General features: G+C 43.5%; 1 protein-coding gene across 6 annotated transcripts in view; it reads left to right on the top strand.

Moving 5' to 3' along the window:
* The window catches only part of frmpd4 (FERM and PDZ domain containing 4), a 586,853-nt gene that overhangs the window by 146,928 nt on the left and 415,466 nt on the right, over positions 1–24,459 (top strand). Inside the window, exon 1 of one of the 6 annotated variants that reach the window (XM_048541179.2) lies at positions 14,410–15,177. The exons of the other annotated variants lie outside the window; for them this stretch is intronic. The gene's annotated coding sequence lies outside the window, so the exon portion shown is untranslated. Of the gene's footprint in view, positions 1–14,409; positions 15,178–24,459 lie in introns of those variants that run through there. 6 annotated transcript variants of the gene reach the window in all.

A 24,459-nucleotide genomic window follows, 5' to 3' on the forward strand; every position in this document is an offset into this window, starting at 1 on the left:
GTATTTAATCCAGCCAAGTCACATAACTTAATGTCTATTGCAGCAAATTTAATGCCTTTTCACAATGTGTCAGATGAAAAAGATGTTCTCTTCAAACTGGGGTCAATATGTATAGCTTTAAAGACCATAAGACATAGGAGCAAAAATTAGGCCATTTTGCCCATTGAGTACAAAACTCTGGTGCGGCCGCACTTGGAGTATTGTGTACGGTTCTGGTCACCGCATTATAAGAAGGATGTGGAAGCTTGGGAAAGGGTGGAGAGGAGATTTACAAGGATGTTGCCTGGTATGGAGGGAAGGTCTTACGAGGAAAGGCTGAGGGACTTGAGGCTGCTTTCATTAGAGAGAAGAAGGTTGAGAGGTGACTTAGTTGAAACATATAAAATAATCAGAGGGTTAGATAGGGTGGATAGGGAGAGCCTTTTTCCTAGGATGGTGACGGCGAGCACGAGGGGGCATAGCTTTAAATTGAGGGATGAAAGATATAGGACAGATGTCAGAGGTGGTTTCTTTACTCAGAGAGTAGTAAGGGAATGGAACGCTTTGCCTGCAACGGTAGTAGATTCGCCAACTTTAGGTACATTTAAGTCGTCACTGGATAAGCACATGGACGCACGTGGAATAGTGTAGGTTAGATGGGCTTGAGATCGGTATGACAGGTTGGCACAACATCGAGGGTCGAAGGGCCTGTACTGTGCTGTAATGTTCTATGTTCTATGTTCTATGTTTTATGAGTCTGCTCCGCCATTCAATCATGGCTGATAAGTTCCTCAACCACATTCTCCTGCTTTCTCCCTGTAACCCTTGATCCGTTTGATAATCAAGAACCTATCTATCTCAGTCTTAGATGTACTCAATGACCTGGCCTCCACAGCATTCTGTGGCAGTGAATTCCATAGATTCACCACTCTCTGGCTGAAGACGTTTCTCCTTATCTCTGTTCTAAAAAGTCTTCCTTTTATTTTAAGGCTGTGCCCTTGGGTCCTAGTCTGTCCTACCAAGTGAAGCATCTTCCCAACATCCAGTCTGTCCAGGCCATTCAGTATTCTGTAGGTTTCAATTAGATACCCCCTCATCCTTCTAAACGCCAATGAGTATAGTCCCAGAGTCCTCAAACGTTCCTCATATGTTAAGCTTTCCATTCCTGGGACTTGTCTCGTGAACCTCCGCTGAACCCGCTCCAGGCCCAGTACATCCTTCCTGAGATCTGGGGCCCAAAACTGTACACAATACTCCAAATGTGGCCTGACCAGAACCTTATAAAGCTTCAGTAGTACATCCCTGCTTTTATATTCAAGTCTTCTGAAGATAAATGCCCACATTGCATTTGCCTTCCTGGCTACTGCCTCAACCTGTAAGTTTACCTTGCGAGAATCTGGGACTAGAACTCTCAGGTCTTTTTGCATGTTCTTGACCACTGAGGGGGGGGAAGCTCCACCCACCGCCAACGGCACTCCACCCATCACCAATGCCGATGCAACTCTGCCCACAGCTGACGCCAATGTCGCTCCGCCCACCGCCTCCACAGCCAGTAACTCCAGAGGAGACAGCAGCACCCAGTTCTGCCAAGTCTTCACCAGCCCCCTAGATCTCCCCCTGATTGAGGATGAACAGTCAGTCCTTAGTAGAGGCCTCACCTTTGTCCCGTCTACCCACACATCGACGAATACCGGTCACATTTGGACATCGAGCAGTTTTTCCACTGCCTCCACCTCCGCGCTTACTTCTTCAACCGTGAACCTTGCCCTCCCTCTAGTGACCCCTTCACTCACCTCCAACACACCCCCTCCTTCTGGTCACCATCCCCAGGCCTCCTACCCTTCCATGACCTCTTCATTTCCAACTGTCATTGTGACATCAATCGCCTCAACCTCTCCACCCCTCTCACCCCCTCCAACCTCTCCCCCACAGAAAGTGCAGGCCTCTGCTCCTTCCACTCCAATCCCAAATTCACCATAAAACCTGCGGACAAGGGAGGCGCAGTTGTAGTATGGCACACTGAACTCGACATCGCCTAGGCCAGGTGCCAACTCTCCAACACCACCTCCTACCACACCCTTGATCATGACCCCACAACCAACCACCAAACCATCATCTCCCAAACCATCTACAACTTCATAAACTCAGGTGACCCACAGCCTCCAACCTCATCGTTGCCCAACCCCACACTGCCCGCTTCTATCTCTTTCCCAAAATCTACAAACCTGGCTGCCCTGGTCGACCCATTGTCTCCACCTGCTCCTGCCCCACCAAATTTATCTCCACCTGTCTGGACTCCAATTTTTCCCCCTTGGTCCAGGAACTCCCTACCTACATCCGTGACAGCACCCATGCCCTCCACCTCCTCCAAAACTTCCAATTCCCCGTTCCCCAACACTTCACCTTTACCATGGATGTCCAGTCCCTACACACCTGCATTCTCCATACAGATGGCCTAAAGGCCCTCCGCTTCTCCCTGTCCTGCAGGCCTGACCAATCCCCCTCCACTGACACCCTCATCCACTTAGCCGAACTCGTCGTCACCCTCCACAACTTCTCTTTCAATTCCTCCCACTTCCTACAGACAAAGGGGGTGGCCATGGGTACCCACATGGGCCCAAGCCATGCCTGCCTCTTTTTAGGTTACGTGGAACAGTCCCTCTTCTGCACCTACACAGGCCCCAAACCCCACTTCTTCCTCAGTTACATTGATGACTGTATCGGTGCTGCCTTGTGCTCCCGTGAGGAGCTCGAACAGTTCACCAACTTTACCAACACCTTCCACCCCAACCTCAAGTTCACCTGGACTATCTCTAATACCTCTCTCTCCTTCCTGGACCTCTCTGTCTTCATTTCCGGCAACTACCTAGAAACCGATATCTATTTCAAGCTCATTGACTCTCACAGCTACCTAGAATACAGCTCCTCCCACCCATCTTCTTGCAAAAATGCCATCCCTTAAACCCAAATCCTTTGCCTCCGCTGCATCTGCTCCCAGGATGAGGCATTCCACTCCTGTACATCTCAGATGTCCTCGTTTCAAGGACCGCAACTTCCTCCACTTATTCATTGAGAACGCCCTCGACCGTGTCTCCCGCATTTCCCACAGTTCATCCCTCACACCCCCTTCCCGCAATAACAGCCGAAACAGAATCCCCCTGATCCTCACGTACCACCCCACCAACCTCCGGATCCAACGCATCATCCTCCGACACTTCTGCCATCTGCAATCCAACCCCACCACCAAAGACACTTGCCCTCCCACCCTTATCTGCCTTCCAGAGGGGCCACTCTCTCCATGACTCCCTTGTCCACTCCTCACTCCCCTCCAACCCCACCACACCCGGCACTTTCCCCTGCAACCGCAGGAAGTGCTACACCTGCCCCTACACCTCCCGCCTCACCCCCATCCGAGGCCCCAAGAAGACTTTCCAGATCAAGCAGATGTTCACCTGCACATCTGCCAATGTGGTATACTGCATCCGCTGTTCTCGTGTGGCCTCCACTATGTTAGGGAAACTGAGCAGAGGCTTCGGGACCGCTTTGCAGAACACCTGCAATAAACAACTGCACCTCCCAGTCGCGAACCATTTCAACTCCCCCTCCCATTCCTTCGACAACATGTCCATCCTGGGCCTCCTGCAGTGCCACAACGATGCCACCTGAAGGTTGCAGGAACAGCAACTCATATTCCGCCTGGGAACCCTGCAGCCCAATGGTATCAATGTGGACTTCACAAGCTTCAAAATCTCCCCTCCCCCACTGTATCCCAACAGCAGCCCAGCTCGCCCCCACCTGCCTAACCTGTCCTGCCTCGCATCTATTCCCCTCCTCCCACCTCAAGCCGAACCCCCATTTCCTACGTACTAACCTCATCCTGCCCCCTTAACCTGTCTGTCCTCCTCGGATTGACCTATCTCCTCCCTAACTCCCCACCTACACTCACCTTTTCTGGCTCCATCCCTGCCTCTTTGACCAGCCTGTCTCCTCTGCACCTTTCTTCTCCTCTATCCATCTTCTATCTGCCTCCCCCTCTCTCCCTATTTATTTCAGAACCTCCTTTCCCTCCCGCATTTCTGAAGAAGGGTCTAGGCCTGAAACGCCAGCTTTCATGTTCCTCTGATGCTGCTTGGGCCTGCTGTGTTCATCCAGGTCTACACCTTGTTATCTCAGATTCTCCAGCAGCTGCAGTCCCTACTATCACTTGATCATGTAGGAGTTTGTTTGTACTGCACCAGGAGCACTGTGCTGCTTTAGTCATTTTATCTGAAGAAAGAATGTTATTGCTATCAAAGGAGTGCAAAGAAGGTTCACCAAACTTTGTTCCCAGGGTGGTAGCCCTGTCCAATGATGAGGATATGGCCAAACTGGGCCTGTATTGTCTAGCGTTTCAAAGCACAAGAGGTAATTCAACTACAACTTTAAAATTACTTAAAGGAGCAGAGAGGGTTAGTACAAATAAAATGTTTCCCCTGACTGGGGAGTCTAGAACCAAGGGGCATAATTTAACGACAAGGGAGGTGTCACTTAATCCAAAATGAGGAAAGATTTGTGAACCTTTTGAATTCCCTCGTACAGATATGACCATGGAAGCTCAATTTCTGAGTATGTTTAAGGTAGACATTGATGATTTCAGTGGTTTTGGGGATCCGGTGGAGAAAAAGGCACTGAAGTGTTGGATCAGATGTAATTATCTTGATCAGGAGCCAAGCTATCACATTAAATCTAAGAAGGCCAAGGGCTGTAAGTGAATTTCTGGAACTGCACCACATAATCGATGTCAAGCACTTCATCGCATGGTGAACCATGCAGGAAAGTTAATTCCTAACTTAGCCAGTCTCCCATAAGGGAGCTGTTGAAGAAATGCTAACCATGCTACTGGAGGCAGAAACAGGCTGCGGCTTTTCAGGAGATCAAGGAGCAGCTGCTGTCCTCAAATATAGAATCTCATCATAACCAAAGTATACTACCATAATAGCTGTGAATGCATCAGCCAAGGAGTTAGCTGCAGTTCTCATTAAGGTGCAGACTGATGGGACCAGGAGACCCACAGCTGTCACATCAGAAGTCTCATCACAAACTGAGCTGAGATATGCTGGAATTGACAAAAGAAGCTTTAGCTGTCACACAAGGATGTGAAATGTTTACAGGTTATCTTATAGAGCTGACATTCCAGGTGAAACAGCCCATAGCTATTAGTTACATTATTAAGGTTAAAGGAGAACACAGAAATGTCTATAAGAATCCAGAGATTGAGGCTTAGACTAATGTGATACCGCTGCATGACAGTCTAACTCCCAGGCAAGGGCAGATTATGGGTTATAGTGCATCAGGTTGACAAAGATGACTTGATGCTTATTGAATCATATTCTATTGAAGTTCTCAGTACACAACTAACCACTGAGAGGAAGGTGAAGAGTAAGCAGCTCTATCTGCAAGAATGGGCCAGATCAAGTTCTGAAAAACTATATTGAACAAATCAAGTTGTCGAAGGACCAGTTGGTGCATGACGACAGCTTGATAATGATGATGTCCATGATGCAAAAAGTCCTAAAACACGATGGATGGTTGGACATTACAAAATGTAGAACTAGCGGGTAACATTTTAAACACTGGCCAGGCATTTTGCAGGAAACGTAAGTTTTATCTAACAATGTCAAACCATCAACAAGTACATGACAATCTGTCGCATTCTGACTATCTGTTGCATTAGTAAAATAGGGCAAGGTACAAAAGAGATAGTAAGCATTGAAAGTTACCAGGGGCTATAATATAGAAGTTATATTCACTGACAGAAGAACGCCTTGACATTTTCAGATACTTCAACAATGCTGATGGGATAACATGATCAATTATCCACCAGGAGCAATATTTTCTCTTGGGCAATATATGCTTCAGCAGGGATGGCATATGGAGTGAGCCATTCCAAATAAAGTGCCCATCATCCAGATTTCCTTCTATGAGCTCCAGAATGATGCACCTTTGCTCCTTCAGGCAGACTGTCACTGTCTGTGATGTCTTGCACTGTTACAATGCTGAGGGCTAATCTTAAAATCTACGACTGGTTTTTCAACAAGCAAAACTTGGCAAACTTTGGTAACTGACAATCTTGGCACCAGCTTATCCTCTTGTATGTTCTCTGTCACACACATTTCCAAAAACCATTGAAAATTTATTTTTCTGAAGAGCTATCTTCTTCAATGATTCTCTTCAAATAAGTAGGGAATTCATCACTTGCTATCCACCAGCACTCGCTGCTTCACCAAACGTCTTAATGTTCATTGGTTAGATTCTTGCAACAAACTACCCATGACTAGTATTGAAATTTACCAATGGCAAACTCTCACCCTGTTCATTTCTGTAAGAGCTCACACATGCTGCTCACTTTTTCTTTGATTCAAAGAAACATCTGTTGCTGATTTTAGTCTTTGACCCAGAAAGCCAAGAATCTTTCCATGTTCTCTGTGCTTCTTCCAGACTGATCCACATGACCAGCTCTTAAAGGTGTAGCATTTTGCACAACTTGTTTGATCTTGTCAGCATTACCGTGGATTACTAGGGGCTAACCAAGCATTCTGGCGGTAATGACTGATCGATCTCCTGTTTCAAGACACCTTAAAACAATTTGTTTCACTATGAGACAAATGGTTTTTCTTAATCTTTATGTAGCTGTAGGCTCAGTGCCTCCACTTGCTAGGTGTTTCTGGCTATGCTGAAAAGGGATTGCAATGCATGCCTGGAAGAAGGCACTTTAAAATTGCTCTGAGCTTTGCCTGTTCTTTCAGTGACTTAATGGATCCTCATTTGTGTGCAGTTGAAGAAGCACTCCAGGAGTGAAACCAGCTTCTTTTGTTGTTCAGCACTTGTACAGCTTTTTGCTGCAGAAAATTCTGTACAGTACTGTTATTGCAGAAAACCCAGCTCAAACATCTTCAATTTAAATTTAAGTGCTCATTTGGAGTCAGAATTATCACAATATCTATAATGCAGAATGTTCCCTTGAATTGAATAAATAGTGCTAGACATAAGGTCCATTGGGTCCTTTGAATGCAAAAAGATCAAGCCTCACACAGTCCAAAATTGGAAATACATCACAGACCTTTTAAATTGGGGACTGTGATTTTTGAAGGAGTAACATGACCTAAAAAGAAAACCAAGTTAAGAATGGAAAACAAAACACTAAACGGGATGGTTTTATATGTGGAATGCCTAGAACAGCATGAGAGAACCAATAGTGATGTTGTGGTCACTTGCTAATAATCCAAAGACCTAGGCTAATGCTGTCTGAGGATAGGGGTTCAAATTCCACCCAGATATCTACACCCAGGTGGAATTTAACTTGAATAAATATTACTGGAATTGAAAAGTTAGCAAAGGGAGACCATGAAACTTTGATCAGTGGCTATCATAACCCGTCTTATGCACTTTCGTCTTTGAGAGAAGGAAATTTGCCATCCTTATCTGGTCTGGCTTATATGTGACTTTATTTTTTATTTGTTTATTTGTGGGTACCATAGGCAAGGCCAGTAGTTATGGCCCAACCTAATTGCCCTTGAGATGGTGATAACCTCCCTAGAGCCATTGCAGTCCCTGTGTTGTAGGTATACCCTCACGGTGCTGTTAGGAAGTAAGTTCCAGGATTTTGATCTGGCAGCAGTGAAGGAATATGAGTCAGGATGATGTGTGGTCTGGTGAGAAACTTGCAAGTGGTGTGTTCCAATGTACCTGTGCTCATGGTCCTTCTAGATGGAGGAGGTCATAGATTTTAGAGATGCTGTTGAAGAAACTTTGATGGGTTTCTGCAGTGCACCTTGTATGCAGTACACATTGCTGTCATTGTGCATCAGTAAGGAAGGGAGTGAGTACTGATGGGTTGCCAATCAAGTCTTAGATGGTGTCAAGCTACTACAAGTTGTTGGAGCTGTACTTGTCTACACAAGTTGGGAGTAATCCATTACTTTCCTGACTTGTGCCTTGAAGAAGGTGGGCTCTTTGCAGAATTCACTAGAGAATATCCAGCGTCCAGTCTGCTTTGGTTGCCATGGTATTTATGTTTCCATTCCAGTTCAGCTTCTGCTCAGTGATATCATCAAAGGATGTTCATAGGGGATTCAGCAATGCTAATGTCTTGGAATGTCAAGGGAAGATGGTTGGATTCTCTCTTGTTGGAGATGCTCATTGCCTGGCATTTATGTGGTGTGAATGTTATGTTGCGGTTATCACCAAGCATGGATATTTTCCACAACTTTCTGGACGTGGGTATACAGTGCTTCAGTATCTCAGGAGTCACAAATGCTTCCGAAACATCCCCACTTCTAACCTTATAATTGTGGATCATTGAGGAAGATGATTGGGACTTGGTTAATATCCCAGGGAACTCATGGAACAATATCATGGGATTGGGATAACTGACCTTCAGCAGCCGCCAACATTTTCCCTTTATATTAAATATGGCTCCAGCCGGTGGAAAGTGTTCCCTGATGCCCGGTGACTCAAACTTTGCTTGGGTTTTGTAATGTCACACTTGCTTACCTTCTGCCTTGATGTCACTCTCATCTCATTGAGTTCAGCTTTTTTGTCTATATTATGACCAAGGCTGCAATGAGGTCTAAGGTCGTGGCAGAAGCCAAACTAAACATCAGTGAGCAGATTTTTTCCCCCTTTTTATACTTTCTCATCATGTTATTACATACCTCTGGAGCAGGTGGACTTGAACCTACCATGTAGAATTTGAACTTGAAGGCAGGGACACTGCCACTGCACCACAAGAGCCCAAAATGAGCAGTTTATTACTGGGAAAGTACTGTTGACAAGATGTTTCATCAACTTCATCACGATTAAGAGTAGATTTATGTGGCAGTAATCGGTTGGGTTAGAATTTTTCTGCCTTTTCTTCAGATGCACAGCAATGTGGTTGACTGTTAAATGCCATACCGAAATGGTCTCATAAGCCATCAGCTTGAGGGCAATTATGTACGGGCAACAAGCTGCTACATTCATGAAAAAGAAGATCCTTCTGAATCAGTGACCTTCAGAAAATTGACTATCATTGATGCGCGAAGGCCACAATAGGGTCACAGTGAGTAAGCTTCAAGCAATAGTCAATCTCACATGGGACATAATCTTTTATTGAAAACATTTTTTTCCATGACATTAAATCTGTAGCAATGCCTCTGGCAAGACCTACTGTTTGGGGGAAGAAAAAAATGTATAAAGGGCTATTAAATCAGTCTTGCAAAATCTCTACTTACTTAAAGTATTTGCTCACCATGTTTTCCTGTCATTTCTTGGTCCAATTGTTCAAGGCGTTTGCTATCACCTGTTTGGCTGCATGGATTGTCATTTCCTAATATGTAATCATTTATACCCAGACATCTTTAAAAAAGCAGTATTAATATTCTTTTATCAAACACGTATGTTTACTTGGGTGTGAACATTAAAGCACCATGGGCTCTCAGTCATCAACATCCACATCTGCTAAAACATGCATCTCCACTCAACAAACTACAGGACAACTAATTTGCTCTCTGATGAAGGGTCTAGGCCCGAAACGTCAGCTTTTGTGTTCCTGAGATGCTGCTTGGCCTGCTGTATTCATCCAGCTTCACACTTTGTTATCTTATAATTAGCAAAGCTGCTGTTCTACTCGGAGAACAATTGAGTACAAAGGTTACTTTGATTTTATGTGCAGTAAATGCTGATGCCAAGACCACCAACAAGTTAATCATGGTGCCTTTTAGCATGAGTTGAAAAAAGTAAATTTGTTTAAATTCGTACTGTATGTCATACCTATCCAAGGAAATATAATTCTCAAGATCCTGAGGATTATACAGATAAATGGATGCTTCATAGCAAAGATGAACTCTGCAAATCACTGTTCAATCTGAGCAAGAGCTCAAACTAATTTTTTTCCAAGACTAATTTCCAAACTAATTTTAACTAACTTAATCCTTTCACCTTGTGATAGCTTAGATTGTGTCACTATTTTCCTGCCTACATACTGTAGTAATATAATTAACAAAGTTCTATGGCAACCATTTCATTTATTAATGAACAAATTCTTTTTCTTTCTGTTTTGTTGAAGAGACAATTTTTCAGATTTTGGATTTTTTTGGTGTGACCTTAATGTGTTTCTCCCAATTTGTTTGTGTGTGTTAAAGCCAAATTTCTATTTTTTTAAATTAGATATTCACATCCAGGCCTGAAAGTACAAAACAATGCTAAGGTGAAATTTCACAAAGAAAAGTAATGCTGTATTCAAACAAATTACATATTAAAATAGGAAAAACAGAACATTAAAAAATGAACATTGCAGTTCCAAATTTTTTTTTTACTAAAGACTTTCAGGATTTCTTTTGCAAAAGTTGAATGGAATACAGGAAGTATGATATGTGTTCTCAGTGTAGCTTTGCTAAAAGGATACAATGGCAGCCTAAACGCTCCTCTAAGTACAATTATTTAAATGTAGTCCATTCTTGGGATTGACCAGTACAGTCAGAGAGAGCTACACAAGGATCTTTACTCCTTCCATCTCCATCATTTTTTCCATCGTTGGTGACCATTGTAACACACATTCTGAGTTCCATAAACCTATCTCTTCTACTGTGTGTTATGCAGTGTGAAAGTGAAAGGATTTCCCCTTGATACTTTCCCATTTTGAATTAGTGTTATGTTGAATGAGTGATGACACTTGATCCACTATGGCTCGGTACAATTTTTCCCACTGAACCATCTATTCTTAATGTCAGTACTTACTCAACTGTGCTCTTCATCACTCTCCTTGTAGACAACATAAGCCTAGAGAGGTGGAAATATGTGCTCCTGCTGGGACCTCTCGGCATTCATGCTGCGGACACCAAATTTAAAGCCCAGCCACACACCACTGCAAGGCACTGCTTCACACACTATGATATTCCACAATGTCACGGAGGACATGGTGAAGAAAGCAAAGTTCATACTTTGCTTCATGGATAGGGACCTGGAAGTCCATTTGACAAGATGGTAGTTCTCCAAAGGAGGCCACATTACCAGACCTACCCGGATAGCTGCCTGGGTCAATGCTGTGTTCCAAGTGAAGCAGAATGTCCAGCAGTACAGGAAGCAGTGCAAAAATATTCTGTACTCCAGACGATTAAGTGCCACCATCTTCTCTCTAATATCTCACACACTCACAGGGCTACCATTCCCTCTAACTTTGCCACCGCACACTGATCTTACCAAGGGTTATGAACTATAACTCTTGATATTGCATGCAGTGTGTCTAGTCAACTTCTGTCACTCTCCCAAATTCATGATCTTTCTTACCTTCTCCACTTCCTACTCACTTACTGGAGATACTTCACCACCTATCCTGCATCAAACACTGATCTTCCATTCACTTCCATCAACTCAATCCCTCCCTCAGTCTCATTGAAGGAAGAAATACCCAGTCCCAAGACTGATGGTCCCTCGCTAGTGGCACTTGATCTGCAGGAGTGACTGCGGCTCAAACCCCATATAGAATGACACGCATCTCCACACTCTGGTCAGCGGCTGCACAGTGGCCATACCCCTGGACAGAAATTGGATGTGTCTGTTTACTGACTCTGGCAGCAATTCCTGACTTATTGTAGTCCCACTTGACTCTATCAAAGACAGCTACCTATTACCTTTCAGATATATCCTTTGTTTGAAGCACATACAATATGTTTGCTGCATAAGCTGCTGGTAAGTGCTGTGGATGTGACATTGAAGTAGCAATGTGGCTTACGGAGACATGTCCACCCCTTTGATTGCTCATTGTTCCCTGTTGTTGCAAGCTGTCTGTCTCACCATCTGTGCTACTGAGCGATGCTAGCCACTGAGGCTGACGGGCATCAAGTGAACAGTAGGAAATCATGATCATAGCTGTAAGATGCATCCTGTTTAAATGCCTGAGTTGTATATGTGTTCCTGCACACAAAGCAACCGGTCTGGTGCACGTATGTTGTAAGTGACCCTCGTCTCCAAAGTGAAGTCCTGAATGTCTGACAGGGTATGTATTGTACAGAGAGTAGACATGATGATGTGGTGAGGCTGGTGGTTTGCCCATGTTACAATGCTTGGACAAAAGATGAGGTCCGTGGAGTATATAGAGAAATTGTGATGAAGGCAGAGTTAAAGGAAGGTCAGGGCAAGCAGTGGGTGAGCTGCAGCTGCCAGATACCTGATCTCATTCACAAGTTAGGAATTTATACCATCTAGTTTCTCAGGAGAGGAGTGGAGAATTGTAAGTGGCATAGAAATGATGTGAAATGGGGGTTAACAATTTACACGTACAACTAGAAATGAGGTAGTTGCTGCCAAATAGTAAGATTTTGAATTTGTATTTAAAGCTGAAGGGGAAGGTTAGAATCATTTTCTGGACTGAGGTTCCAATATTTTCATTCTCAACATATTTTCTTATATTCATGCTATTGTTCACACCATTTAGGGAAGGGAAGAAGCCCTCCCTGAGTCTGAATCATTCAGGTGATATAAATAAAACGTTTTAGTTGGTGTGGGATGTGCTAGCATCTTATATTTTTTCAAGGCCACCATTGACTGTAACAGAATTCAGGCATATCTGATGCAATGTGAATTTTCTAGACATCAAAGCTTTGGAATTGCATTGGTTTGTTCATCTAAAGGATTATACAATATAAAAGTGTCTTCCTTAAAGATGGGGAGTGTTAAATTCATATTCTGGCATGGATTGCACAAAAACGAGTAACAAAAACTGTAAAAGCTATTCCTGGATGCTTTTATTATGCATGTTATTTTTAATTGATTAGTGTTATTTGCCTATAATTATATATTTAGGTGCCCTGTACTGTACAGTGAAATGCCACTGCTTCATCTACCCTGCAATAATAGATGTAATCTGCGAAATTCTGCAAGTGATTATTCACAGCAGTTAAGTACTAACAGAAAGTTCATGATTTCGTGTAAAAAATGATGCTTTATATTTGAAAAGGCTGTATGAATTTAAATGTGGCACTATTTTCACTCAAGTGATTGTGGGATCTTTGGTAATTAAGCATTGAACTGTCCCATCTGTATCAGCAATGCAATAAATGAAATTTGTTGTATAAACCACTTACAACAACAAATTGCAAGTCTGAGAATAATTCTCAAACCTTCTTTCCATAAATGAGGGCTTGATTCCAGACTTGGGCGACTGTCTGTGTAAGAGTTTGCACATTGTACCTGTGTCTGTGTGGGTTTCCTCCAGGTGTTCTGGTTTCCTCTCACTGTCCAAAGACACAGGGATAGTGTGCAAACCCTACACAGGTCGCTGGATTGGTCATGCTAAACTGCCCATGGTGACCAGGATTGTACAGGTTAAGTGGGTTAGCCATGGGAAATATGGGAAAGGGGTGGTGAATCTGGGTGGGATGTTCTTCAGAGTATTAGTGTGGACCTGACTGGCAAAGTGGCCTGTTTCCACACTATAGAGATTCTAAATGGGGTAGCACGGTGACTCAGTGGTTGGCATAGTTGCTTCACAGTGCCAGGGACCCTGGTTCAATTCCACCCTCAGGTCACTGTCTGTGAGGAGTTTGCACATGCTCCCCTCATCTGCCTGGGTGTCCTCCAGTTTCTTCCCGCAGTCTGAAAATATGCAAGTTAGGTGGATTGGCCATGCTAAATTGCCCATAGGGTCCAGGATATGCAGGCTCAGTGGATTAGCCATGGGAAGTGCAGGGTTACAGGGATAGGATAAGGGGTGGGTTTGGATGAGGTTCTGTGCAGAGGGTCAGTGTGAACTTGATGGGTCAAATAGCCTGCTTCCACACTGCAGAGATTCTATGATTCAAAATGAAAATGGCATAGTTTATTCACATCTGGGAGACTTGCAAAGAAATTGTTGTCTGGGGGAGAAATGTATATCCTTCAAGTCCAACCCACTGACATAGATTCTCCACAATAAATATACAGTTTTAATTGAATAGTCTAGTCTATACTAAGAGTTTCATTTTTTGGATCTGTTGGAATTGATGATACATTTACTCTGTTAAATATTAAATGCACATTGTGAGTAATTAATCATCCTGTATTATCCAATTGGGTGATGAAAGAGATCAATGCACAGGTCAATAGTTGTATTCCTCTTTGCAGGATAGCTCCAATTGGAATATTCCAATGATAAAAGTCACAGTGTATGATTACTGTTTTAGGGTAGAATTAAGATTAATGAAAATATTTTGAACGCCCTAATGAAAAAAACTGTGCAGAATGAAACAAAATATCAATTTTAGTTTGATTGGCTTTGCATGGCAATTTATACGATTCTTTAGTTTAGTTTGGAATAAGCAAAAGATTAGCATACCATGAACTCAGCAAGTTGCAGAAATCAATGCATTTCCATCAGTATTAAAAAAAGAGGATTTGAATTACGGCTCAGTGAGGATGTCGGATAGGCTTTCTCGTTAGCAATTCTACTCATGTTTCAGATTAATGCATCCTGTTCTCGGGAGAGGTTGGGCAGCAAATTTGCTCTTGTTCTTTTTTATTACTTTAGAAAGCCGGTCTCATTCAGGCCATTGTGAAAGGAGGTCCTGGATTGTGCGGGGAAGCGACGGGCACTTTACCACAGAGGAAAGGTTAAGCTTTGACACTCGGGGGTGTTTTATCAATCACCATCCTTTTCTCCCCGAACTTTTCTGTGAGGTGCGCAGAATGAACCGCTTGCGGTGAAAGCGGACTTTTAAGTGACTGGTCGACCATCGATTTCTGTCCCGGATTCTCTGCAAACGGACGAGCTTATTTTGAAACCCCAGCGTTGCTCTTGCTCGGCTGAAATTTGTAGCGCAGGAATGGGGTCAGCTCCTATTGCGCGGTACTAGGCGAAGCATGCCTTTGGAGACAGAATGGTGTGGCGCAAGCAGTCCAGCAGCATAGATGTAGCCGTGCTCGGCAGGAGCCCGGTACGTTTGCAAAAATCCCTCTTAAAGCTGGTTGCTGGCTAGTCCCGTTGCGAGCCAGACACCACGAAGTGGACCGAGGTCTATCAGCCAACACTGAATCTTGGTGCAGGCACAAAGCCGGTTCAGTGCTCCAGAATTCACACCAAATTTATACGAAGACTGAATCAGCAGTGCCTTTTTCTTAAAAGCTAAGCCCCAGCACTGCAAATGCAAGGAATTTAAACTGAGCTTTCAACTACGATAAGTAAAAGCAACAGGCTAAATCACTAAGGTAAGATATTTCCTGGTCTGGGTTGCGAAAATTCGTTTCTTTTCAGCAACGTAAAGAAAGAACGGATTCTGTCATGTTTCGATGTATTTGCGGAGCAGTCGAAATTTCCTGTAAGTTGTACATGTTATTTTTTGAACAATTCTTAACCGCCCAAAATTGTAAATTTGTAACATTGGTTCGCTCGATTGTGTTAATTACTGATTTTAAAAAAAGTTAAATTGGTTCCGGGTGTGAGAAGCATTTTTTAAAACGTGTCGGTGGTGGTGTTTGTGGAGTTCTCGTTTTTGGGAACTGTAAAGGATTACTTCGGATGGATTAGGGACATTTCAAACAGTACTCTCAGCGGCAGTACGACGCAGAAACGCTTTTGCGTGCACTTTTTCCCTCTTTCTTTCCTCACATTTATTTGTTATTATTAACATTAAAAGACAATCCTTCTGGCGCTCTGTCAGTTTCTGGAACCTACTGGGAAAAGTTCATCCGGCAATATTTTTCCTGAAATTTCGCAGGTGGCGAACATTGATCGGAAGACCTAAACAAGTCTAAAAAAAATGCAAAATAACGCAATGTCTGAGAAGCGAGTTCAGTCTGATTCTTGCGGAGTTCGAGCGAGAATTCGTCTCAAACCGGGCACAGCCAGGACTGGAGCAAACAGACCTCCAACCGGCTCTACAAGAACTAAAATAGTACAGAGTAGTACAGGAAGAAGAATTTCACCCGGGAGAGACGGGGCAGGGGGGGGGGGGGGGGGTGGTGACAGTTTGAGCCGGGAGAGGACGGGGCTGGGGGGGTACAGTTTGAGACGGGGTTTGGCGGGGTACACTTTGAGCCGGGAGAGACAGGGTTGGGGGGGTACAGTTTGAGCCGGGAGAGGACGGGGCTGGGGGGGTACAGTTTGAGACGGGGTTTGGCGGGGTACACTTTGAGCCGGGAGAGACAGGGTTGGGGGGGTACAGTTTGAGCCGGGAGAGGACGGGGCTGGGGGGGGGGGGGAACAGTTTGAGCTGGGAGAGGACGGGGCTGGGGGGGTACAGTTTGAGCCGGGAGAGGACGGGGCTGGGGGGCTACAGTTTGAGCAGGGAGAGACGGGGTTGAGGGGGAGTACAGTTTGAGCCGGGAGAGGACGGGGCTGGGGGGCTACAGTTTGAGCCGGGAGAGACGGGGTTGGGGGGGGTACAGTTTGAGCCGGGAGAGGACGGGGCTGGGGGGCTACAGTTTGAGCCGGGAGAGACGGGGTTGAGGGGGAGTACAGTTTGAGCCGGGAGAGACGGGGTTGAGGGGGAGTACAGTTTGAGCCGGGAGAGACGGGGTTGAGGGGGAGTACAGTTTGAGCCGGGAGAGGACGGGGCTGGGGGGTACAGTTTGAGCCGGGAGAGGACGGGGCTGGGGGGTACAGTTTGAGCCGGGAGAGACGGGGTTGAGGGGGAGTACAGTTTGAGCCGGGAGAGAAGGGGTTGGGGGGGAGTACAGTTTGAGCCAGGAGAGGATGGGGCTGGGGGGGTACAGTTTGAGCTGGGAGAGACGGGGTTGAGGGGGAGTACAGTTTGAGCCGGGAGAGAAGGGGTTGGGGGGGTGACAGTTTGACCCGGGAGAGACGGGGTTGGGAGGGTGACAGTTGGACCACAGAGAGACAGAGGGCAAGACTGACTCAGGAGGGAGGTAAAGTGGGGCCAGACGGACCCGAGGGGGTGGGGAGATGGGAGGCGGGGTTTGACCCAGGAGAGGGAAGGGAGGGATGGTCCGCTCTGACCCGGGAAGGGAGGAGGGTGGGTGGAGTGGCAGTCTGACCCGGGGAGAGAGGGTCCGGTCTGACCCAGGAGAGCGAGAGTGGGAGGGAGAAAGCTTGTCAGTCTGACCCAGGGGTGAGGGGGAGGGGGTGTCAGTCTGACCCAGGAGAGGGAGAGGGGGTGTCAGTCGGACCCGGGAGAGGGTGAGGGAGAGGGGGTGTCAGTCTTAGCTGGGAGAGGGTGAGGGAGAGGGGGTGTCAGTCGGACCCGGGAGAGAGAGAGGGGGTGTCAGTCTTAGCCGGGTGAGGGAGAGGGGGTGTCAGTCGGACCCGGGAGAGAGAGAGGGGGTGTCAGTCTTAGCCGGGTGAGGGAGAAGGGGTGTCAGTCGGACCCGGGAGAGGGTGAGGGAGAGGAGGTGTCAGTCTTAGCCGGGTGAGGGAGAGGGGGTGTCAGTTGGACCCGGGAGAGGGTAAGGGAGAGGGGATGTCAGTCTTAGCCGGGAGAGGGTGAGGGAGACGGGGTGTCAGTTGGACCCAGGAGAGGGAGAGGGGTGTCACTCTGACCCGGTAGAGGAGGAGGGGGTGTCAGTTGGACCCGGGCGGGGGTGTCAGTCGGACCCGGTAGAGGGAGAGGGGGTGTTAGTCGGACCCGAGAGACAGGGGAATCTGATGTTGGAGAGAGGAAGAGAATATGACCCAGATCAGGTCAGGCTGCCTGTAGCTGGACTTTTAAAACAGACTGCAGAGAGCCCTGACAGAAGGAGATATCCTTCCAGCTGCAGATTAAGGTGCTGGTGGCCTGTCAGATTCCTCCTTAGGGGCTTTTGCCCCGACTAGGGAGAGTTGGATAGAGAGAAAGCTCCCTCCAAACTTGGAGGGATTTGTCTCTGCAGTTATCAGTAAATCAGATTGCACTCTTTACCCTCCCTCCAAAACCTTCCAGAGCGCGGGATCTGCTTCACCTTGTGTGGATGGCTTTTTCAGAACCGAAGCTGCCAAAACAATCACTCCATTTATTTTCGTAAAATAATGCCAGATCTGATACTCGAAATCCAACCAGTGCTGTTGTTGGATTTACAGCAGTCGGTCAAGTTAATACTGTTTTTTTTTGCAGTGACATTAAACATAAAGTACCTTCTACTAGGCTTTCCAGGGTATCACACTCTGTGCCGTCAGCTGGAGGTCTCTGTAAATAAATTGAAATCCGTTTACCTAATACTCATCCATCGTACTGAATGTTGCCCCTCCAGGCGCAACATAGACCCTTATCTCTTGTACACACACACACACTCACACCCACACACACAGCCCTGTTATTAGCACTCGGTCCAACAATGGGAACGGATTGGTGTTAGCCGGAGAAGCCTGAAATAGTCGGAATTTCTTTTGAGTCGAGGTTTAACCCGTTGAGGTTTTCTCGCTTATAGTTTTTTTGTTCTCAGTTAGAGATGGAACCACTGGCATTCCGACCAATTTAATCTTCACACAAAGGGTGTCTTTAGGTGAACATGCAACATTAGGACCTCAGCAAAAATGCGGGCTGGCTTTTGGCCAGTGGTATGGTGGACATTTATTACCTCTTTTCTCAGTTCCCTGTCCAAAGGACAAGTCCATTCCATGGTACCACCAAGTGCTCAAGGTGAGCATGTCAGAGCCAAATGCAGCCTAGCCAGAATATGGATGGCACTGGCTCTCAGCCACAATCTGAGCATCAGCTGAGTCCACCTGCTGCCACCAAGTTCCTGTAGCAGCATTCATGTTTCAGTGCATGTTGTAGCTTGGAGCAGTGGATAATGATGGTGGAGGCTCCAACTTTCTTTCCATGAACTGGATGACAAGAAGGATCTCCCACTCATCGTCTGTCATTGGCATCTGTTGAAAGAATTCAGAAGTTATATGCAACCGATTTTTAGCTGCATCTTGAATACACCTTCGTTTGAACATTAGCTTGAACCCCAAGCGTCTAGTTCACTGGTTGCACACAGCTACACACTGCACCTCAGGAACTCAACAAAAAAAGCTTTATCACTGTTTGAATAGCAAATACTCTGTGGAGTATTTATATTTTAAATATACTTTTCACTAATTTGGATTCACTATGTCCTGCTGTTTGAAATGGTAATTTTAATTTTCAAGGTAAATAGATAACATTTATGAATATAGTTTCATCAATAACCGCATTACCTGTACCACTGAAAACTCATCTTTCCCTAATGATCCTCACAGTGAGTAGGTTACGTAGGATGTGTAGCATGAGAATAAACCATTCAGCCTTTGCCAAAGTTTATGCTGTATTCATGCCGCCTCCTATATTTGCTCATCTGAATACGTAATTTATCACATCACATGTATTACCCTGTATGCACTTCTCCCTCATAGCTCTTCCGTAAATGCATCTACACTATTCAATTCAGTCAGTTCCTGAGCTAGGGAATTTCACATTGCTTTCTGGGTAAGATATGCTGTTGAATTCTGTACTGAAGTGTTCTTCCCCATCAGAGAAAACAGTCTCGCATCCACTTTTATCAAAATCTTATATAGGTCACCCTGTCAGGCTTTTTCAAGAGAGGAAACTCGGCCTATGAATAATTTTCTGATATGTGTACTCACATATGTGCATTTCTGATGTTATCTCTGTCGATCTTTGCTCTCTCTCAAGTGCCCCCATATCATTTTTTATTATATGACAGTCAGAATTGCATGGAAGACTTCAAATTTTGTCTAACCGAGGCTCAATCAATCTTCAGCATAAAATACTACATTTTTCGATTCTATTTCAGTAGAATGAAGCAAGACTGCTTAATTCGCCTTTTTATGGCCTTGCTAACCACTGATGCAAATTTTAGTAATTGGTCCATTTTGTAAACCAGGATCTGTTTTTCCTCTACCTCATCTGGAATTTGCAATTTTCAAATAATATTGACCCCTTGTTCTGTCTACTACAATATATGATCTCACCTTATCTGTGTTGAACTTTGTGAATTTTGCAAGTTCATTAATATTCTCCTAGGATTCATTGCAGCCTTCCCTATTATTAGCTATCTCCCCTAATTTGGTGTCATCCTCAAATTTAGAAGTCATGTTTATGATTCCAAGGCCCAAATAAGTCATGTAAATGGTGAATAGCAAACTGCATTGATCCCAGTGTTGCTTATTGTAAAAAAAAACTTCTCACTTCCTACTACTCTGGCTAGCTATCCTTTACTCTCATTCTTTATTTTCTTTCTTGAAGTCAGTCTTGATCACTGACTCCACATTCTCTGACTTTACTCATTAGTCTATTATGAGACACCTCAATGAAGGGTATTTGAAAATTACAACTGCAATCCAGATAAATCACATCTAACCTCATTTATTCATGGAATCAATCTTGATTCTTTTCTGTCTATCCTCCCCAATTCATTTGCATTTTTGTGGCATGGTGACTAAAATTAACTGTGGCACCCTGAGAGTAATTATCGTCCTAATTGTGTGTCAATGCCTCAAGGCTCAGAAATCAATTTGAACATGGTAAGACAACTTGGAAAAGTACTAAACACATCAAATCACTACCTCCGTCCTCTCTTCCCCTTTTCTTCACCTGTCTGTCTTGCGTAATTTCTCCTCCATTCTCTTCCCTTCCTGCTGCTTACCTCATTTCTCCCCTCTTGCTACTTTCAATTTCCTCTCCCATGTTCCTCATTACTGCTCCCCTTCTCCTCCTCTGCTCTGCTCTCCCATTTCCTCTGATGTCCTTTCCCCCTTCTGTTTTGAAAGGAACTACCCCAAAATACAGCTCTCTGTGTCCTAACCTATACCAAGCCCTATTCATTCATGACCCTTCACTCACTGATCTATGGTATTCAGTAGAGTCACGCTGTGATAGTTTTTTGCAAATCCCCCCATTGCTTTTATTCTGTCTAGCTGTCATCTCCTTCATCCTCACAACATTGTGAGGTATCTGTACCATTGTCAACTTGGCCTCATGCATATTTCCAATTTTGATCACTATACAGTTGATGGCTGTGCCTTCAGGTGCCAAGACCTAACGTTTGAACTCCTTACTCACTAAACCTCATTGGCTTCATATGTCCTTTACCCCATTTAAGATAACGTCTACCTCATTGACAAAGCTTTTGGTCATCTGCCTCAATATCGCTTTGCATGGCTGCTATGATCTACCTTCAGATATCCCACTATGTTAAAGACATGATATCAATACATTTTTAGCTGTTATAGAATTTAATGTCAAATACAGTAAAGTTATTGGAGTGGGTAGTTCTATGATATTTTAATTATTCATTGGTATGCGTAATATATTGACGGAAAGTAAAAGCCATACATATCCTCTTGTTATCACATTCACCATGTGGTGGGACAGTGAGAATTTCATACAACATAAATATGTGTCCCATATCACAAGAGCACCGAAATACACAGCAATTAGGGGCACTGGTAGGCTGTTTGGCTCCTTGCATCTACTCTGTCACTGACCTTAACTCCAATTTCTGCCTATCCCCATGAAACTTGAGTTCTTTTTCTAGTAAAACATATATTTAAGTCAGCCTTGAGCAATACTAATAGGACCAATATATGTGTGTCTAATGCTGACCTGCACATTTCTAGCACCATGAAGCAGATAGAGTTATTTCAAAAGGATCTTCAAAAAGATTTTTAACATTATATGCAGGAAGGAAGTGGAGGAAGCAGTGAGTGATCATAAAGACCCATCAGATGAATCTATTTGTCTTAAGAAAAGCATATCCTTAACTAATTTTATCATCAAACAACATTCAATGTTTCCTTTCTTCCAGTGGTACATTGAGCACACTGATATTAAACATGTTGTACTTGTAGAAGCCTAAACATAGGCAGCATATTTTAAGGGCTCACCACTTGTGTTTCTCAGATAAAACAAAAGTGAAAAGATTCATTGCAATATAAATCTACATGAAAGGTCATTTCCATGCTGATTTGATTTTGCAGTGACAACTGAATTACTTGAGATAATTGCGGGGCATTGTAATTTGAGTCCACTTAACAATGAACATGAAAGTACCAAAGATGTCAATGTAATGAAATTATGGAAGATTGCTTTTGGTTTTTAAATGCAATATAACCCCATTGCCTTTGCACATTAAATTAACTGTCACTCTTATGTTATTGTGTCTGCAATCAGAATAGTTTAAGACCAATAGCTGTAAGATGTTCTCATATTTTATTTGTTCCAGCCTAGCTGCTGCAGTTAAGGGGAACGCTGCAATGCAGATTAGATGGAAAGTGAAAGAACAAAACAAATTTCTCTGAAAAATAATCCAACTTCCAACATTTAGAGATGCCTCATTCTCATCTAGATTGCCACTTTTTCTGTTGATACTGTGTCCCCAATTTTAAAGATGGCATGGTGCATCACCATTTGGAATGGGATTGCTTTTGTGGCATTAACAACGCTTCACATTCACTTGTGAAATAATACAGTCAGAGAATGTTAACCTCATTTTGAATTGAATCTAAATGGAGCTTTCAGAATAGTCGATAAGAAAGCTGTTAAATTTCAGCTGTCAATGAATGAGAATGACCTGAGTGCTTTGGTAAATTAAGGACTTCATCCTTCCTTCATCCATTCAGCCAGCCGTCTCTCTCTCTTTTTTACTTTCTCTCTCTTCCCATACATAGATGCATTTTAAAATCCATTTCTGTGAAGTCATTATTGATATCAAATGAAGTCTAAACCAGTCTGTTTAATTAAATTTGTATATAATTTAAATAAAAAAAACAAAGAACTGTGGATGCTGTAAATCAGGAAGTAAAACAGAAATTGCTGGAAAATTCAGCAGGTCTGGCAGCATCTGTGAAGAAAAAATAGAATTAACCTTTCAGGTCAGGTGACCCTTCAGTTCTGCGGAAGGGTCACCGGACGCGAAACTTTAACTCTGATTGTTTCTTCACAGATGCTGCCAGACCTGCTGAACTTTTCCAGCAACTTCTGTTTTTTGTTGTTGTGCAATCTATTCCACTATGATGTCAATTTGTTTCAAATATTAAGTAAAAGCAGAACATTTTGTAAATCTTTCAGTCTTCCAGCATCCGTGGCAAGATAGTTAATGTTTCAGATGAAGTTATTTTATTATTAATCAAAGTTTTGAGTCATAAATCTGGATCAGGAACAGCAAAATAACCTCTGTGCTTTATTGATACTGGCCAGAACACTCATATTTATATTTTCAACACTTGTAGGCTTAACAATTTTTGGTATGTGTTTATTTGCAATTCGCTTTACCTTGCCACTGTGCTATTTGGTGGACAGAAACTGAGAGTACATGATATGGAACAAGATGTTGAATGAGTCTGAAACAAAAAAGGTGACATGAATGCCACCATTTGTGAAAACCATATGTGCAAGCATAATTTATAAATATTTAGAGTTGATAGCTTTGACCTGAATAAGCAAAGATTGATTCGTGTCCTCATCTTTAGGCAAATATATCAGAAGTAAAAGGATCCATTCATCATCTGAATAATTCATGACACACACAAAATACTGTTTCTTTCTCCACAGATGCTGCCAGAACTGTTGAGTTTCTCCAGCACTTCCCATTTTTATTTCAGTATCTTTCTTAATCGGTCAAGTTGACTGTTTTTAGAAACTCGGAAATAGTAATCTTCTAGTGAAGTTGTCAACAGATTCAAACAAATCTTAGTAGTCAGAAAACAAACGAAAATGTCTTGCTTTACATGTATAAAATCTCAAACAATTAAAACCTAAAAGAATCTAAAAATGTCCAACAGTTAAAACCTGAGTTAATTTCAGTTAGTGAGACAATTGTTTGATAGTAATTAACAATTACAGTATAATTAAATTGATACTTAGACAGGAATGGACAAAATTAAACTTTCTGAGATGAAGTTCGTTCATACATGATGGAGAAATACAGCATAGTCAAATTTCCTGAAGTTGAGCACAATTTGTACATGAGTTGTGGTGAATGATGAATAGCCTCAATGTGATTTCCTAACTCCTAATAGGCCAATTAGTTTAAGAATTGAAAATGAGAGCCTGGTCTTCTTACAGTCGTTGTTATAGCAGACGTTTCAACCAGTTCTGTTCCAGAATATGTGATGTTGAGCTAGCTAAAGCATTCAACAATCAGCTATTTTTTTTTCTATCCATTGTCTTTGATCCAGTGTAAAACCTACTAGAGACTGTACTGTGGCTGCAGAATCAATTTGATCTAAAGTCAAAACTGCAAGAGGTGGAATCACAATGCAGTGTTTCTATTAGAGCTAAATGATAACATATTGTTCGTTCATGCAGTACGAATGGATGACTAAGTGACTTAAAACATCTCCAGAACATTCTGCATCAGTCACTTGTTGGCCATTAGTGGGCTGTACAAATAATAGATAACAATGGGTTGACTCTGACTTCTTCACACTTCCCACACCCTGCATTTATTGATAATGATAGAAAGGTAAAATGATTATCATGCCATATTCATTATAAAGTAGAGCATAAATAATGATGACTGGAAGCAACATGTAAATCCCTGTAATTAAATTGTATCTTCCCTTTCAAA

This window comes from Stegostoma tigrinum, chromosome 12 (assembly GCF_030684315.1).
Source record: "Stegostoma tigrinum isolate sSteTig4 chromosome 12, sSteTig4.hap1, whole genome shotgun sequence".
Classification (NCBI taxonomy): Eukaryota; Metazoa; Chordata; class Chondrichthyes; order Orectolobiformes; family Stegostomatidae; genus Stegostoma; species Stegostoma tigrinum.